Below are 19,410 nucleotides of genomic sequence, written 5' to 3'. Positions count from 1 at the left end.
AAATATATAAGATGTTCTCAATAAGGTGTGAAAACATTAGCTTCAATGTGTATTTTATCCAGGAACACGCATTCTATATCCTCTTATCTTTTGTCATCTACAGAAGAAGAGAGGACTTAGTAGGTGTGTTCTCAATAAGGTGTGAAAACATTAGCTTCAATGTGTATTTTATCCAGGAACACGCATTCTATATCCTCTTATCTTTTGCATCTACAGAAGAAGAGAGGACTTAGTAGGTGGCGTATATTACCTTGATGTTTTTCTATTATATTGAATCTCCTAACATTATTGCATGATGTTCAATGTGAGCACATCCATTACGTTTGAAGTATATATACCTCAATTGCTATTTGTATGTAAGTTCCATTTATAATATCCAAAATTCGAGAGCGATGAACAAAGAGCAGATCACAAAAATTGCACCTAATTTCTTTTATCTAAGGGACGTACTTATATATAATCAATTTAAAAGCTAATTTAATCTTTTTCGATATATTTACCATACATCTTTCAGACTCCAAATTACTGGAAGATTAAGAAAAACAATGATATATATAAGAGCTAAGTTGTTCGAATGAATTTCAAAGAAAATCATTAGATATTCTACAGTAGAGGTGAGACACAAGGGTTGACTAAAACGCAAGTCTATAGTAGTTTAACTTGCCAAAGAAGTATATTATAGTCTAATTTATCCAATTTCTGATTCTGCATGATTTCTTAGTACCGTTTCAATAGCTGTGTACACCTTATACAGAGGTTAAGTACGAACAGCTGCATACGCGTTATTTCATTCCGATCTCGGTGGGGGGGGGGGACAGGCGGACCGGCCAAGCGACCAAGATAGAGGAAAATGTGGAAAATGAGGTGGATAAAAGAGCAAAGTTTGCAAAGGAGGTGGAAATGGGGAATTGAAATATAGCGATACGGGCAAGGAGAGAGGATACGATCTGGTAAAATTAAAGCGTACACGGTTCAGGCTATTTCACGCAATGAAGAATGTATGGGAACTGGCAATAGAGTTCGTGAGTATTAGGACTCAGGATAGATAATAGAGGGAAGAGGGGACATCGGCACCTCAACGTGATCAGGATTCTCAGGTGGGAGGGATATAACATAAAGATTCAGCAGATGATCGGCTGGTGCCAAAATGCTTCTTGGGGTACGAACTGTGGTGGCAAGAACGTCGGAGAAGATGACATTTTGGTCATGAAAGCATTTATTTACATAACGAGTACGAAGCTGACGAAGGTGTAGCAGAATGTGAGGAAAGGTGAAATGGCTACACAGTTCTGAAGTGGAACTCGGGAGTTTAATATACGGAAAGGTTGAGTACGTTTAACGACATTTCATTCCAGACACAAGGGGTGGCGGCCCATCAGAGGGTTACGCCCTCTCGGCGGCCAGGAGATGTAAGAAGAACACAGTTAAAAAATTGTATATGGAGATGATTAAGTGAGTTCGTGCACTGAGATGCGGAAGACGAGTTTAATGTATGTTATTGGGAAATGTAATCAGGGATAAATGTGTGATGGAAGATCAGGCATTGAGGTCGCAATGTAGTCGGGATGATCTGGCGGCAAAGTCATAAGATAAGAGGTTCAAGAGATTATCTATCGAAGGGAAGATCAGGCATTGAGGTCGCAGTGTAGTCGGGATGATCTGGCGGCAAAGTCATAAGATAAGAGGTTCAAGAGATTATCTATCGAAGGGAAGATCAGGCATTGAGGTCGCAGTGTAGTCGGGATGATCTGGCGGCAAAGTCATAAGATAAGAGGTTCAAGAGCTTATCTGTCGGAGGTAAATGTTTGTGAGGGGATTGAGTACGTTGTATTAAATGATTTGGATTCCCACCACATCAACCATACTGTTTGTGTGAATGTGCTTTGTAGTCACTGTGAGAAAAACCTATACACTAGATAGGTGAAGTGAAGAAAAGGTGTCATCAGCCAGTATTCAGTTTTCCACATTATATAGCCACACAATAGCAGGTACAATAAATAAACTTAGTATTGAGAAGATTGTTTAATCTCGAAGTCTAATTTCAAAGGAGGTCCAGTTCAACCTACAAATTGATCAACGTGTGTAATTGGGTTATACTAGTGTGTAATTGGGTTATACTAGTGTGTAATTGGGTTATACTAGTGTGTAATTGGGTTATACTAGTTTCGGAGTATTCCACTCCTCATCAGTAACCCTGAACTTAGACTTCGAGATTAAACAATCTTCGGAATACTAAGTTTAGTTATTATATCTGTTCTTGTGCAGCTACATAATGTGAAGAACTGAATAGTGGCCAATAACACTTTTTCTTCACTTCACCTATCTAGTGTATAGGTTTTTCTCATAGTTTCTACAAAGCACGTTAGCACTAACAGTATGGTTGACACTTTTCACTATAATTCCAGCTTAACTTGTGGTCAGGGTTACTGATGAGAAGTGGAATTCTCCAAAACTAGTATAACACAATAACACACGTTGATTAAATTGTAGATTGAATTGGACCTCCCTTGAACATATAATTCAAGGTTAAACAATTTTCGGAATACTAAGTTTCTTTATCACAACACGACATTACAGTCCAGCTCATTATGTTCAGTCATGCTTTTTCTGTCGACCGTGCATTAAAAAGAATAGCTTTATGGTGTAGTTTCCTTTGCAAAAGGCTCCACCGTAAGGCTTTCGTATCCAAAGCACACCCTTCCGGCTTTCCATAATTCTTTCAATGTACGAGTAAAATGATTTTCCAGAGCTCATTTCAATAGTCCAATACCACAGGAATTCATAGATGAATTGATCCGAATGTTTTCATATGAAATAAAGAAAATAGTTTCATTTATCAGCTGCTTGAAGCATGCAATATTTTAAACAGGATGTATGACTAGAAGCCTTATTTTGGTAAGTTCACATTCAGTTTATATCATTTCCGGTCAGAAAGTTTTCTGATTATGTTGCATACTGTAAGCTGGAACATGTGGACTGTTTTTGCTGTTGACCTTTATATTTATGGATTCTTACCCGTTACAACATACTAAACATTACTTACCACGGCTGGGTTACGACTTATTGCAGGTCTCTTTCTGTATGGACCTTGTTTCCTAAGTTGATCCATTTTCTTCTGTTTTCCAAAACCATTAAGTACAACGGATATCCCTGTCTTGGGAATGCGAAATCTCCGGTTTGAATATGTCATTATGGTCTAAATGTATGAGAAATTTGCGTCGGCAAAGGGTATTACATATCCTTTTAAAAAAAAAAAATAAATAAAATTTTTGGGTGGCATCACACTATCTACGAAATGACAAACAATGTCAAAGTGCAGTTCTTGTACATACCGTTCCACCACTTTATTTCGGCTGTGGTTGTCACGTGACTTGCCGATTTATTTACTAAAATTATTTCAATATAAAGTACTCGACACTCGTATTCTTAAACATAAAATAACTTTTAAGCCATCTTACAATACGAGGATAAGCGAAAAAAGAATAAATAGATCTGTGAGTCTAGAACTCTTATCTTTGGTGATGAATGGTAGTACAGTAATTATATTTAAAAAAAAAACACTTAATATTTAACTCATCTTACTTTGCTACTATCCTTATAAAAGGTTTGTCATGTAAATATTGGAATTTTTAATGGACTGTTGACATTTGGAAGTAGAAAATAACTGAACTATATATGGTTTGCAAAACAAAATAACATTTCAAATCATAGGTCTCTGTTGTTGTTGACAATGGCTAGCAGCAACCTTAAACCACTACAGGAGACATTGTACTTTATGGTTATTTCGTATCCTGGAAATTGATCTTAGGTATTAGGAATACATCATTGTTCGTCTAGATGAAACTAAAACGGCTTAAAAAATAATTACAAAAGTAACTTGATATTCGAGCAGAAAGCTTAAGATAAAAAGTATAATATTCCTCCACGAGCCATTTTGTCCAGGAGCGTTTAGAAACGTTACTGCTATAAATTTAATTAACTATCTAGAAATCCCAACTAAAATAATTAACAATGAAACAGTTAAATGGAAACACAAGAATTTGTTTAATTATTTAAAAAAAAATCATATATCATGAGATTGGAGAAAGGTTTAAATAATAAAGAGGTACGGGTTTACTTCATTAACTCAAAGAACAAGTGACTCGATGCAAAAAGAAATATCTTCTTGCATTAATTTTAGTTTTAGGGTTCTAATAAAATAGATAACTAAAGATAGACACTTCGAAACTATCTAGAAGAGACAGCACAGCGAAGATCCACAATGCTGAGGCAATCACTCGCCTCCATTAATCATAATGTTGGTGAAGTAGATGGCATAAAGGTGAGAAAGTCATTTAAAGTTTCTTACTAATACTAATTCCATAGGTGATTATACAATTATTATCACTAAAATACTCTTTATGAGAACAATATTTTCACAAAACAAAAGAGAAAAAAGGAGTTTTCTACAGGGAGTTATTTACGATCTGTGGTAAATTGCGTAACCAATTACTACGTCCTTGACAAGTTTAAAGCTCTAACCTCTTATTGTAAGTCAGTTGAAGTGTAATGGTTTGGAAGTGCAGATGACGTATAAAACTCTCTTCTTATGTTATAGAAGTATCTCCTCATCTGTTCACTAAAGATCGCCTCTTCCTACACTTTGCCAACCTTGCCCACTCTACTAGACTCTCATGTAACCCAAAATAAAAAAAAAAATTAACACTACAATAATCATAATTAATACCTTTGAAATTTTAAAGAAATTTTCACTAGTGTGAAGGGGGAATAAAATATTCCCGAACACCTCAGTTGGGAATGGCCCGCATATTTCATTTTGGAATTCTGCCGATTCTTTCTTCAAACTAAACTCCTGTCATGGTTTAAAATATAAAAAAGTATATTATAGGACTTTCTGACGTGAAGTTCTCCTATTTCGCGATTATAAAGGAATGTAAGGCACGAAGTTTTATTTTTACGAGAAAGAAGGATGAAAAGGATATCCTTGGTGTTGAATGTAGTGGTAAAGGAAGGAAAAGTGATTCTAGCATGAAAAACAATTACTTCATGAACTGTTACGAGTCGCACATAAGAAATATTGAAGAAAGTCAAACAACACGCTAGAAGAAATAACCCAATAACATTAGAGTCTGTTTAGCTAAAGCAGGAACCTCCGTAAACAGTTTAATTCACATGTTTATAAAAATGACACATGAGATATGTTCACAAGCTAATCCCAAGCCACAGAGCCAAGTGGAAGATCAACTGTCAAAAAGGTCTACGACCTAGCATGTGGCAAACAGAAATATTTCATCAAATCGAACATGTCTAAGTAAGTGTGTGCAAAAGTCCGGGAAATTTATTAACATGATATCCCTGATACAACATTTAAAAAAATGTCAAAAGCTATGCCACGAAAGTTTTTCTATGTGGTTTATTCCGGTTGCAGGTTACAGATGTAACGGTAAGATGAACATCCACGAGCGTCGACAAACAATTATTCTAAGTGAACTTTACATACTATCAGATTTAGCGACTTTACTGGATCACCGAAGATTACCATCTTTGTAGGAACTAGATGACAAAAGATAAGACTCCATCAAGACAGAGCATCCGGTCACAAATCAAATTCAAGATATTATCTTATCCGCAGGATGAAAGCACAAACGAGAATTTATGCTGTGATATTCGCAGACATCTCTCCCGCACTTATGTACCTTTGGCTGATGGACTTTTGGAAGTATGTTGAGAAAAGGAAGGGCAACATTGTGTTAGTGTATTAGTGTATTGTGCACAAATTTCATACAGTGGATTTGCGTTGCAGAGTAATATATTCCATAACCATTGCCATAACACAGAATACTATCGGTGATGGAAATAAAAGAGGTTGAAACCTAGACTCTCATCCTTGTATCGTTGCTTTGAACACACCTCTGTATAAAAAGGATACTTAATAACAATCTATCTATCTGTGTTGAAACTAGTGTTTTAATTAAACAGGAATAAACTGATCAAAATGATTTTTTGTTGCAGATTATATATTTTTTAATAGAAACATTGTATACCTTAGAGTATTTACAAGCAGTCTTAGATGAAATAGAATGCCTGTGTTACTTGATTTTTAAAAACGGAAGATTTGGAGAAAAAGTATTAACAAGCAAAATGTAAATTAGATATTTCTTATTAATTAAAACGCACGGAAGTATTATTTCTCTCCTAAGTGTTCTCTCTATGCTTCGTTCTTTACCATAAACTCAGAGAATTAACATTTTATTTTTACGTAATCAATAATTCCTAACAGAAAATACAGCCCCCCCCCCCGGTGACTCAGCGGTAAGTCAGTGGACTTATAACGCTAAAAATTGGGTTTAGATACCCAGGGTGGGCAAAGCACAAGTAACCCATTGTGTAGCTTTATGTTTTACAACAAGCAAACAACAACAACAACAAAACAAACGAAAATTAAAAAACATAACATGGAGGGCTTAGCTGCTTAAACCAAGTTCCTGGGCTGCTCATGGAAAATGTTAACGTATTTTTAACGAATATGTTTGGTTTGAATTTAGTGCAGAGCTACTCGTGAGCTACCTGCGCTAGTCGTCCCTAATTTAGCAGTAACAGAGGGAAGGCAGCTAATCAACACCACCCACCGCCAATTCTTGGGCTATTCCTTTACCAACGGATAGTGGGATTGACCGTCACATTATAACGCCCTCACTGCCGAAGGGTCGAGCATGTTCGAGGCGAATGTGAGTTTTATTTTCTGAACACAGTTGTGATATCTTTGTAGAAAGAATATCTAGGGTCAAATACGTTTTGCTAGAAGAAGGCAAAGTTCACATTGACCATCACACTTCTACATAGCTAGCTTGAACTATATCATACGTCATGTTTTATTATTATTGTTTTCTTCCTATCGTGAATTGTGAGCAGTGATGGAAGAAAAAAAAATCAATTTTGTAATAGCTTATAGAATCTATACTCAGGAGCTCCTCTTTTCTTGAGGCTATAAAAATCCAAAAGCTGAAGTTTACTTTTCTTTGTGACTATAGACCTACATGGGAGGGACACGACGTTAATATTAATAGATACGAACAGCCCAATAAAGAAACGAGTCATATATAAATAAAAGTGTATTAAACAGTAAGATGGAGCTCAGTGATTTTTAAACAATATTTATTTTATGTTTGTATATGGTATCAATGAAGCAATGGACAGTGGCTAGAATTGCGGGCTGCGTATAGCAAGGTCCAAGATTCGAGCTTTGATGTGCTGCTAAGTACGTTCTGCACTGTTAACTATTATCGCTGTTCTGTTTAGAATCTGTGTCTCCAAAAGCACCTAGGGAGCTGGTGTTGCAGACTGGTTGGCCTGTGATCAGTAGTTTTAAGTTAAGGATGGCTATGTTGAACTAGGCTGCTTACCTTGCGTGCCGCATAAGGTGACATTCAGGCTGAAAATACCATAATTTGAAATAACAAGCTTCTCAAAAAACGGGATATTATAGCGACGTATGTCGTTAAGTCGATTGCAACAAGGTACCAAATAAATTCACAGTGAATCTAATCAATAATTCATAACTTAATATATTAAACATATGTGAAACCCAAGTAATGAATATGTTAATGGATTTCTGCCAGTACGAATGTATACTTAGCTATCACTCAGAATGTTATTTCAAGCTCTTTTAAAAACGATATTGTCCCCCAGTGGCACAGCGGCATGTCTGCAGACTTACAACGCTAGAATCCGGGTTTCGATACCCGTGGTGGGCAGAGCACAGATAGCCCATTGTGTAGCTTTGTGTTTAATTACAAACAAACAAACAAAAAATCGACTAATTCAGAATTAGTTTAAAAAAAACTATATTAGTTTTTATCTGACTATTTCATAATTTCTTATCATGGATACTGATACATTTACGAACATATGCTACCAAATGTAATTACCAAAATAATTTAACTTCAAACATGCATTTTAATCGATCGTAATACATTATACTTAATAATGTAACGTAACAAACAAATTTATTGCTTTTAGCGTGATCTTTGTTGAACAAACCTTTAGAAAAAAACAAGCTCACGCCAGGACAAAATGTTGCTACCGATTACACAGATCTCATAATTTCAGTCAAAACAATAATGAGTTTATTTTAGTCAGTTCATTATCTGATGCTGGCGGGTGCTTTTGGGGATGTAGATAGATTCTTTCTGTCAATGAGAGCTCAATACAAGGACTGTTATTATCATGAGCATTTTGAGCTACCTTTAAAACTTTTGGAATTACATAAAACGTGGTAAACTATTTATTGAAGTAAGCACTTACTTGAACGCAGCACTGTATGCAAATAACTTTTAGGAACTGCTTTATATTTCTTCTCGTGAGGCGTAAGTTGAATCAAACTCGTCTTGCTTTGACAACAGACCTATACTGTGATTACTAGTCTAATCGATTGAGCAAAGGACCATCGTCAAGACAAGTCGATTTTAATTTCATATTGCGTAAAGCAGAAACAGATCGACAAATAGATAAAAAAAAAGTAAAATTTGTATTATATACATATATATATATTACTTAAAGAGCTAGAAAGGCAAGGTTTTTTGGAGCACAATTTGTTCAATAAAAACAGTGAATAATTCAGATTTATTGATAATATACATTACTTGTTACAACCAATGGAACATCAGCACCATCGAATTATGAGTAGTTAGAGATAAAACTTGCCTGAATCAACTTGATTATTTGAAAAAGTCATATTTGTCAAAAAGAGAAACTCAATAACGTGTACGTAGAAGGCTCAAAGGTTATGTTTGCAGCGTCCATAAAAGTTACGGAGATAATATATTGGACTTACATCAAGTTTAATGTTGGTCAGTTCATGACTTCTGTGTTTTCTCCGAAAGGTGACAACGGGAACTGTCTTTATAAAGACGCAAAGTAGTATAACTAAGTCCAGTTTCATGCTAATATATCGAAGAACAGTGAATCAAATCTCGAAATCACAAAAAGATATGTAGGTCCATTCAGACTAAGGCTTTCTCAAGCAGTTATCAGGTAGTCACTCTAATGTGGATGGTTGATCTTCCATGACCTTCTACAGGTTGTTGTCTGTTGTACGAACTAGTTGCATACCAATATGTTTACAACGTTCAAGTTACAGACCTGGATGCACCAAAATGAGTTGTCACTCTGCCTGCAACCGGTGGAAAACACTGTCACACAGTTACATACAAACAATAACCAAATTTGAAGCGATAACACACACACAAAAGAAATACGTATATGATCAAATGTGAATTCAAGATGGGTATAATATGTTTCACGGAGTGTCAGTACATGGAAAATGCCCCGATATAGTATGACTGAAGAAACACACAGATAACCAGAGAAATATCGATCTCTCTCTCTATATATATATATAGTGAGTAAGAGAGTAAAATCAATCAATCTCAGTATCATTTGACTTTCACTTGGTTTTAAAGAGTAATATAAGATCACATATCCGTTTCGTGACGCATATTGACCCAATACCTTGCGACAACCTTCTTTTACTAAAGTCATGCTATCGAACGTTAGTACCTGAAGTAGATTTATTAACATTTCAAATGTACACACACATATATATACATATATATTACATTTATGTTCTTTGTTCAAATTTCCAAACATAGCATACGGTATATAGATATATAATTATTTTTCTATACACCATGAGCCAAGTAACTTACTATCCTTTTAGTCATAGAGAAAATTGAATGTCTGAAACATAGATAAATCCACAAGACTTAGTCAATAAGCTGCATAACTTTGATTGTATAAAGGCAAATTATAAATTCGAAGTCAGATACGATATTAATTTTCAAAAAGCACGTAACGTATTAGCCTAATATTTTCAACTGTATCAAACTGTGTTACAAAAACTAAACAAATAACATATTTATAATGATGTGATATGAATATTGTGTGTCAGCCAAATTAACAGATATTTTAGGGTCATAGCGATAATTCAAGTGACATTTTTTAGATCACAGTGGATTAGGCTGCCAATGGTGTTAGTCTCTTTTGTTCTGTTTTTCAAATGATCAGAAAAAACTTCAAGTTGTATTCGTCGTGTTTTTGAAACTCTCAGTAAATTAGACTATTGGTGGTGTTGAGAATTTAAACTGACTGGAGGTTTCATTAAGTACAGTCTTTTTTCGATTTAACTAAAACAATTGAAACTGATGTAAAAGGCTTTTGAATTTTTTTTCTAATTTTCTAATGATTGTTGTACCTTTCTGCCTTATTTAGTCAATATCCGATGCCCATTTTTGGCAATGTATTTCATAATTATTGACAATTCAACCTAAAAATATATTTTTATGTACTGTTGCTGAAAATAATGAGGAACAAATGTTACATATGGGTTTTGTGCTTTTTTATTTATTTCCTATTAGTCGTACACACCATATTTGACAGAATGCGTGTGCATAATTGGGAAAAAGTTAAAGTTATCAGCCTCTTTTGATATAGGATTCTTAAACAAATTAAAACTCTGCCTGATTGTCTTGTACTACATCCACCGGGTAAAGTATATTTAAAGAAACCATGTACCTTAACAAAGTAAGCAGAAAACGTCATATCTTATTAACTGGGAAGTCAAAACCTTTACAATTTTTCTTCTGTGATTTCATTATGTTGAACGCTTACGTTGCTAATGTCATTGATATCATTGTACCTTACATTAATTTAAAGGTAGAGTACAGCATATTAAACCTATTTAGAAGCGTAATTATCGTTATAGAACTTACTGCCACATCCAGTCAAGCTCTATCTGACGACCATATATCTTGACTGTAGTCATGCAGCATAGTTTCTATTGCAAAAGGATTCGTCGGAAAGGTGTCATATTCAAACTCGTAAATCCTCAATGTATGCTTTTCATACACAATCTAGTGTACGAGAACAACGACTTCCTAGCATAGAAATCCGCAATGTCTTTATATGGAAAAGTATGAATACCATTTTCGTTCTCCAGCTTCTTGAGGTATGCAACGTTTAAACGAGAGGTATGACTAAACCTTATCTTGGTGAACCCATACAATGATGGCTTCGTTTACAGACGGATATCTTCACTATGTTGCGTACTGTTGCCTGTAACACGTAGACGGCTTTTGATACTGACCACTGTAGGGATATTACTGTAGGGATATGCTGGGATATTACTTCTTGCAGGTCTCTTTCTGGATGGTCCTGGCGCCCGATTTGATTCCTATAACTTTGTTTTTCAATGCCATTAAGTACAATGGATATCCACATCTCGGAAGCTCTAAATATCCGATCCCAACACATATATATGATCGGAATATAAGAACAATTTGCATCGGAAAAGACTGTCACATACGCTTCCCAAAGCGATCAATTTTTGGTTATATTATTTATGAATTGCTGAACATTATCAAGATATAATTCTGTTAGAATTCAATCCACCACGGCTGTGGCTTGCATATTCAAAATATTTGTAATATAACGTATTCAGCACTCTTTAGGCCTTCATAACTAAAGATCAAGTTATTCGCACGTTTTAAAAGAAGGCATATTTTGTCTTAATTGTGACAAGGAATATTTTTGTTTGTTTCGTGTAAATAATTACATAGTAGGGACACTCTGATTCATACACCACACAGATGCAACAAAGTAAACGAAGATTAATTACACACAATCCAGTAAATATATTCATGCCACGAGTTATCATACAGGATCAATAAATTAAACCAAAAACTGTGTGCTAAACTTACATGAGTTTAAATTCAACCTTTCGAAGAACCTTTAACTGACTGGCTGTAATATATTCACATAAAACCAGAACACTTCAAACCTCTTATGTTCTAAAAAAGTCTAACGTTCAACTTTAGAAACAAAGACAATACTGAGTCATACTCTAGTTTAAGGAGTAGGATGTAAGGACTGCATTTATAATTTTGCTTTGGGCGGCAAATTGACATTAACCGACCATGTTAAAAACTGCACGACAGAGAAAAAAAAACATGAGTAAGTGAAACTCTGCATGATAATAAAACCTGCAGCAAACAATTACCAGTGAATAATACAGTTATTTTATGGTTATTGCACAAGCAGCTGCACGTACAAAGACACAAATTTATCATTATCTTGTGTTCATCAACAAATTATGGATGAACAATAAAAAAAACAAAAAAAAAACAAACAGCAACAACTTGTAATTGAAACAGAATTATTTAGTTATTTATCTGTGACATTCGGTTTATCTAATAACTGCAAACGTTTCCTTATATACATATTTTCTGTTGCAGAGTACAACCTTATTTATCACCCAAATAAAAATATTTTACACCATGTAAAATTAATAGGGTAAATGTACAGGGAATATAACATATTGCAGAATTTATTATTTAAAGTTTAAAACACTATGTATTTGTTCTGCGACTTACAAAATGCCATGGCATTTTTTTCTTATTAATAATTAATCGTATTATTGCCTGTAATCTTTTTAATCTGACTTTCTCGAAAAGCTAAATCATTGTAAGGTTTTATTAACTTAAAGCAATACATTCTACCCTGTTTGTAAGAAAAACGTATTAGAATTGAATATTATTGATGAAACAGTGTTACCCAAAACTACAATGAGCTGTATATAAAGTTCTGTTTTTTTCTAATACAGAGCTCTTTTCAGTGTGAATACTTGGAAGTCTGAGACCATTATTTTACGGTGCAGTGAGATAATCATTATTCTATGAACGTTTATTTGTAAAGCACTGAAATGGCATTTATCATATGAATTTTTACTGATCTTTTAGAAGAATGTCCTCATTATAAAATACTATTTCTGACGTTTTGAAGGTGCTTATGCTAGGAGCCGTTCACTATGATGAAAAACAAAGATCTTATAAAAGCTTTATTAAAATCATTATGAAATTCGTTATTTTAATAGCTGTTCTTTCTCCTATTATTTATTACTTAATTATAAAGTGTTTCTTCAGAAACTCACACAGCTTAAGGTAGCTAATATTAGCAAAAGAAATTTTAAGCATCTAATAATAATTAATCAAACTAAGTACCTCATCTATCTCTCTGGTACAATTTATAATTCGTTTTTATTTCAGTGTTTTGTTGCAAGTCCAAGTTGAGATGACACAAACGGAGTTACTTCTCGTAGGCACTCACAAGGCACAAAACTAGTAGAGAAGAAGAAAGTTAACCGTTTTGGTCAGTTAACAGCTCTGCATAATACCATGTGACCTGAATTCAGTGAGTGTTCCATGAAGCGACCTGTGTTTACTTGTGTCGTTGAGTTGTGTTTGGACAAGAACCGAGTAAGACTTTGTTATAACGCTTGCTGCATAAAATGAGCTTTCTCAAGATGGAAACTAAACAAGGTTCATCTTTCAAATTTACTTTCTTTTCTTCAGGCCTTTTAAAAATATATCGTGTAATGCAGATTAGCGTTTTTTGTTGATGTTTTCCTAGTGCTAAACTACACAATTAGCTATTTGCACTATGTCCACCGCGCGTAATCGAACACCGGCTGTAATCTATGAGGAAATATACTTACATCTATATAGAACTTCAAGTTTGTATCTGTAAGAAGTATTAAATATATTCAACAACTTAAAAGGGAACCGTCCACCCTTTCCCACTGTCAGAGTAACATAAGTGACTCTGAGTCAACGACTAGTGTCTATTGACTTATGTTAAAGTTCAGCGGTAGCATGGAGAGCGTATAAGAACTAAAAGCCTAGAGCTTATGCTGGATAAAAAATGCTAACTCTTCTATTCATCTACAAACACAAGGTGTTTTGGAAGAGATCTTGATGAACTGTATATTTATAAATGATTATATTTTAATACTGTTTAAAATGATTTTGTTGGTTTTTTAACAAATATTTATTTTGGCATGTTTGAGAATTATAGTTACTTAACATTTAGCTGGCTTGGAGACATAAAATAATAAAATATTATTATATTTTTTTCAAGTCACAACGTATGATCTAAATAACATATGCAAAGTTTCTTAAGTTTTAAAATATTTCACAATTAGTTTAGAGATATAAGTGAAATATTTACATTTATGTTTGTTAAAACATTTTCCATGAACCCAAATCAAGTCTGAGATTGGAACAAAGTATAAAAACACTATTGTAGCAGTATATCAAGATTGGAAGTGGTATTTTCAAATTGAACTGCAGCTCATGCGCACGTGGGCTAGATGGCCAGGTCAGAATCCCCATATAATTTAGCCATCACTGTCCCTAACTTTGAATTACTAACCCGAATGAACACTGTCAGCTTACAGAAATCGCCGCCACGAAGACATTCGCCGACTCTTTGAACCGAATAACAGGACTGACTGTCACTTCTTTAACGTGCCAATACTGAAAGTAAGGAAACTACTAAGTCACTACATCAAAACCAAATTTAACCATTAAGACTGGTCAAATAAAACTGTAAAAATTTACAACAGTATAGATCAATAGACAACTGTGTTTATAGTTCATTGTAAGCAATAACAGAAACACTATCAATAAATGTTTTTCACAAAATGGTGGTGTACCCGAGTTTATTAAGACCTTAATATCTAGAAATAGATTGTTGTCAATAAGATAATTTATCTTAGTCTTTTCCAAGTTTTGTTAAGGTAAGATAGTAAAGAAACCACTAACTTCATATTATTACTATGTATTTTCCTTTTGAATCAATTTATATATTCATTCATTTAGTGTGTTAAAAGTCCAAGATACGTGGATCATCCCTAACAATGTAGTTCTAAGCGTTTCGTGGCCATAATGATGATGTCACATCTGGTCATTATTCCACAAAGAATTACTGGATGTCGTTTGCACGCATGCAAAATTTTAAACGTACACTAAATGTTATTTTCCGCTATACAATGGCAAACAAATGCATACTTTCGTCTAGTGCATTAATACTTTTTCTACTGTAGCTTCCCTTCAGAAAATGCTTAGTGAATATTTAAAATAATAAGACGGTAATTAAACACATTGAACTGAGTAGGATTTTTATAGTTTAAAGGCACGTGCCCTTATTCCAAACTTTACAGTTTTACCCATTCTCTACTTTACTGGTTTTAAATGTTTACACAAAAAACAAAACTTTGTTGAGTAGTTACAGGTGTATATATACACACGGTTTAGAATATATATGTTAAGAGAAAGTCTTGGTCGATAAAAATAATATTAAAGTAAATATCTGGTTATAGTTGCGCCAATTTTTCGTTTGCATTTAAATATACCAACTAAAAATCTTTGATAAAAAAAGTAGCGTTTAGAAAAGTTACTTTCAAAAGCGAGAAAAAGAAAGAGTTACTTCCGAAACACATTTTGGTCAAGTCGTAAGGTGGCGTTCCAGCACGTTCGGTTTCAGAGTTAATTATTGTAGAAAGTCTTGTTTTCAAGTGAATGAAAGTTAATTAATTTTTTTACCTTCCTTTCTTATCGAACTACAGAAACCACGATGGAAAGAAAGTTTATCTGCAACTGACAGGATAGAATGTTTGGTTTCAATTAATATATTTCCAATAGTTACTCATCAAGTTTTATACAACGTCGCTGACGGAGTGCGTTAGTTTCGTCTGATAAAGGCACTTATAAAGTGTAGCCGACACGTCGCCATATTTTGTGTGTAAACAGAAAAAAAAAGGAGAGTCGGCTCTATGTTGAAGTATGATATTGTTTTATTAAACATGTGAGCATAAAATATTTTGATAATGATCTAGAAATATACATTAAAGTACAGATTTTTGTATAGAACAGAGAATAAAAGTTTGCCGATTGGACTTTAAAAACAACTAATAAAAATAGATTAATATTCAAAGAAGGTGCATGAGCAGTAATATATTACGTTTTAAACTTACTCAATTTATTTTCAAACTGTAAACATGATATTATGTAAGAAAAACGGCATCTTATTTTTTTTTTAAGTAAGCTTTCCTTACCCTGTTAGATTTTTCAAGAAAATTGTTGGCCAATTGTATGTAGCATTTGCACTTATATGTAATAAAGCAAACACGTGAAGTCACCGTGAGAATTATAACTGGGCAATAAATTCTTATATTATGAGAGTAGAAATTGTTGCTTAATTTAAAATTAACACTTTGCAAACTATTTAGTTGAAACCACGGAATGTTAAGAATGTAATTAGCTAAAGGTTTAGTTCATGTATTCTTAGTGACAGTTGGATTACATTTAGCAGCCACAACTAAATAAGTAACAACTTGTGTGCAATTTTAACGAGTTAAGTGTAAGGAATGAGCTCTGAAAATGTAATATCTATATATAATGTATAGGAAAAGTTTCGGCTGTCACAGAAAATAATTATTTATCAGTGTTCCTAACAATGAGCACCGTAACAATGGCTGACATTATTTCAAATTGTAAACACCATTTTCGATTTAATGTTTTCTCTGAGTGGCAAAATTCAGAAAATGGATGATACTTTGTGATTGTTATTAAGTATGAAATGATGTATGTTTTCGTATTTCTAATAACAATTGTACATTTTAGTTTACAGGAATTTCAGACGCATAAACTTCAGTGATGATAGAATACATTCTGTCATGAACATTTGATGGAGTCAATGGTATAAACATCAGTGAAAATACACGATTTTCATTTACCATTTCTGGAATATGTTATATCAAATTTCATAGGTAAATCAAAAAGTTATGACGTATTACAACCACTGTTCATTCATCGATCTTCGCTAACAACAACTAAGATTATATCTTCGTTTAGCTTCCAACGAAACTAGTCGATCAGAGTAAGAAACAAAAAAAACAAAACAAACAAGAAATGTCATTAGAAGACTTGCCAGCGTATCAGTTTACATGAACTATAAAAATACTAGAAGTATATATTTTTTATATATAATGGCCTGCTTGACGTCAAATGATTGTATGCTTTCTTCCACAGCTACGTGTGAAACGGGGATATATATAGAAGGCGTAAGTGTTTTGAGAAATATAATCTGAGATACTATTTTTCGAACAACTGATACATATACATAATTCATGATAGAATTAAGAATTTGTAAATTTTTTGTTTGTTATCAACAACGCTGATCTTGACTCTACATTTTATCAGTATAAACATTTACTAGTGGCGATATTACACTACAATTTTATCAAAGAATTCCAATACAAAAGAAGCCTTTAGAGTTTTCACTATCTTACAATATTTTATTACATTCTCGAGGGAGTTTGTATTTGTTTGAAAATATTTAAACCCTCTGTACACATCGAAGTTTTGGTTTTTGTCTTTGACCACCAAAGTATGCGTTTTCTTACTCGAAATACAAGAAAGTTGATTTAAATCAGTGTTTCACCAGGGATTTTAACACATCTCTTTGTGCTTACACGTAAAGTTGGTTAAGGCTATTACGATCCGCAGTGCTTCTGTCAGTGAAAAATCTCCTTCGGCTAAGGATTGAAGATCATTTTCATTTTTTATAACCCAAATTAATAGATTTCTTCATATGTTGGCTTGAGAGTAATTACCATTGTTTGGTGTTTCCTTTATGTAGTCAGCTTGAGAGTAATTACATTGTTTGGTGTTTCTTTTATGTAGTCAGCTTGAGAGTAATTACATTGTTTGGTGTTTCCTTCATGTAGCCAGCTTGAGAGTAATTACCATTGTTTGGTGTTTCCTTTATGTAGTCAGCTTGAGAGTAATTACCATTGTTTGGTGTTTCTTTTGTGTAGTCAGCTTGAGAGTAATTACCATTGTTTGGTGTTTCCTTCATGAAGTCAGCTTGAGAGTAATTACCATTGTTTGGTGTTTCCTTCATGTAGTCAGTTTCAGAGTAATTACCATTGTTTGGTGTTTCTTTTATGTAGTCAATTTCAGAGTAATTACCATTGTTTGAGGTTTTCTTCATATAGTCAGTTTGTGGGTAATTACCATTGTTTGAGGTTTTTTTCATATAGTCGGTTTGTAAGTAATTACCATTATTTGAGGTTTTCTTCATATAGTCATTTTATTAGAACAAATTATTTGAGATTTATTAGAACAAATTATTTGTTTTATCAATAAAGACCTAAAAAGGTTTTTTGATAATAAAATGCGAAAACTCGTTTTCAAATTTTCAACAGCAAGACATTTTGAGCATGCTCGTAGAAAAAACAAAGCAATGGCGCACGTGCATTAGGTCTATATGTTACGACTGTGATAGCTATAATTTTTTCTGTGGTATGATAGATCAGAAAGCTTCGCGAATATCTAAAATAAACTTTAAGTGTATAAAATCGCCTCTATAACAGGAAAAAGGAATTACAATTAATTTCACCAGACGTGACCTATCTAGAGACTAATTTAAAACCAACTCGGGGATATAAGATATTTTCTCAGGTCCTGTGAATAGTAATATGACTTTATCGTTGTTGAACTGGGTGCCATTTGGGTAATGGATTCACATCTTTGTCTTTCAGTGTAATTTATCTATGAAATCTTGAGACAAGCTTGGGAGAAAACTTCTTACCTATTTATGTGATTCTTCTTACCTTTTTCGTATTATATTTTCAGCATATTAATTTCACAAGCAAACCTAAAGACATATCAGAAGCGTTTAACAAAACGTTTTATGTTTTATATGTTACAACTTAAATCAAAACAGATCCTTTGGTTCACAAAGTAGGTGTATGTGACATTTTAAAAGCAGAAACAACACGAAAGATTTGATACTTACACAACTCGCTGAACAATGATTTCATTTGAGTGCTATTGTTTAGTAGAAGATAGGTTAACCCGACTATTTAGGCTAGTGGGAAAAAGTGCTGATATGGGTATAGAGAGTAATAGCAAGTGGGTTAATATTAGCATTGGAGTTAATAGCGAGAGAGATGGGCCATATAGTATTGAGATGAGTTAACACGAACACCAGACATGGTTTAGATATGTACGAGGCTACTACCAAGAGGGTTAACGTAGGCACTGAGGCCAGTAGTGATAGGAGTTAATATGGGTACTGGTCAGTAGCGATAGGGGTTAGCATGGGTACTAGCCAGTAACAAGGGGTTAACATTAACACAGAGGTTAGTATTGAAAGGGGCACTATCCTTTGATGAAAGAGATTAACACAACTACATGATTAGCACCAATAGGGTTAACGTAAGTACTATAGCTAGTAGTGAAATTTGAGTGAAAATTAGAATTGGTAATATTAAAATCTAGTCAGTGACGACAGAGATGAACTCGGGTTGGAGCTTGTTATCGAGAGTTTTATTAAGGGTACGGCGAGTTAGTCAATAGTGAGATCGCTAAAGTACAGGTTAGTTCAGCATCGATGGGGTTAACGTAAGATAAGACGTAAGATTGTTTGTTTTTTGTTTTTGAATTTCGCGCAAAGCTACACGAGGGCTATCTGCGCTAGCCGTCCCTAATTTAGCAGTGTAAGACTAGA

General features: G+C 33.8%; 1 protein-coding gene across 2 annotated transcripts in view; it reads right to left on the bottom strand.

Moving 5' to 3' along the window:
* The window catches only part of LOC106460754 (metabotropic glutamate receptor 8-like), a 116,805-nt gene that overhangs the window by 22,108 nt on the left and 75,287 nt on the right, over positions 1 to 19,410 (bottom strand). The gene's annotated exons all lie outside the window — the stretch shown is intronic.

This window comes from Limulus polyphemus, unplaced genomic scaffold, assembly GCF_000517525.1.
Source record: "Limulus polyphemus unplaced genomic scaffold, Limulus_polyphemus-2.1.2 Scaffold829, whole genome shotgun sequence".
Taxonomy (NCBI): Eukaryota; Metazoa; Arthropoda; class Merostomata; order Xiphosura; family Limulidae; genus Limulus; species Limulus polyphemus.
Note: the sequence above shows the minus strand (reverse complement) of the source record. Positions and strands in the feature narration are given on the sequence as shown.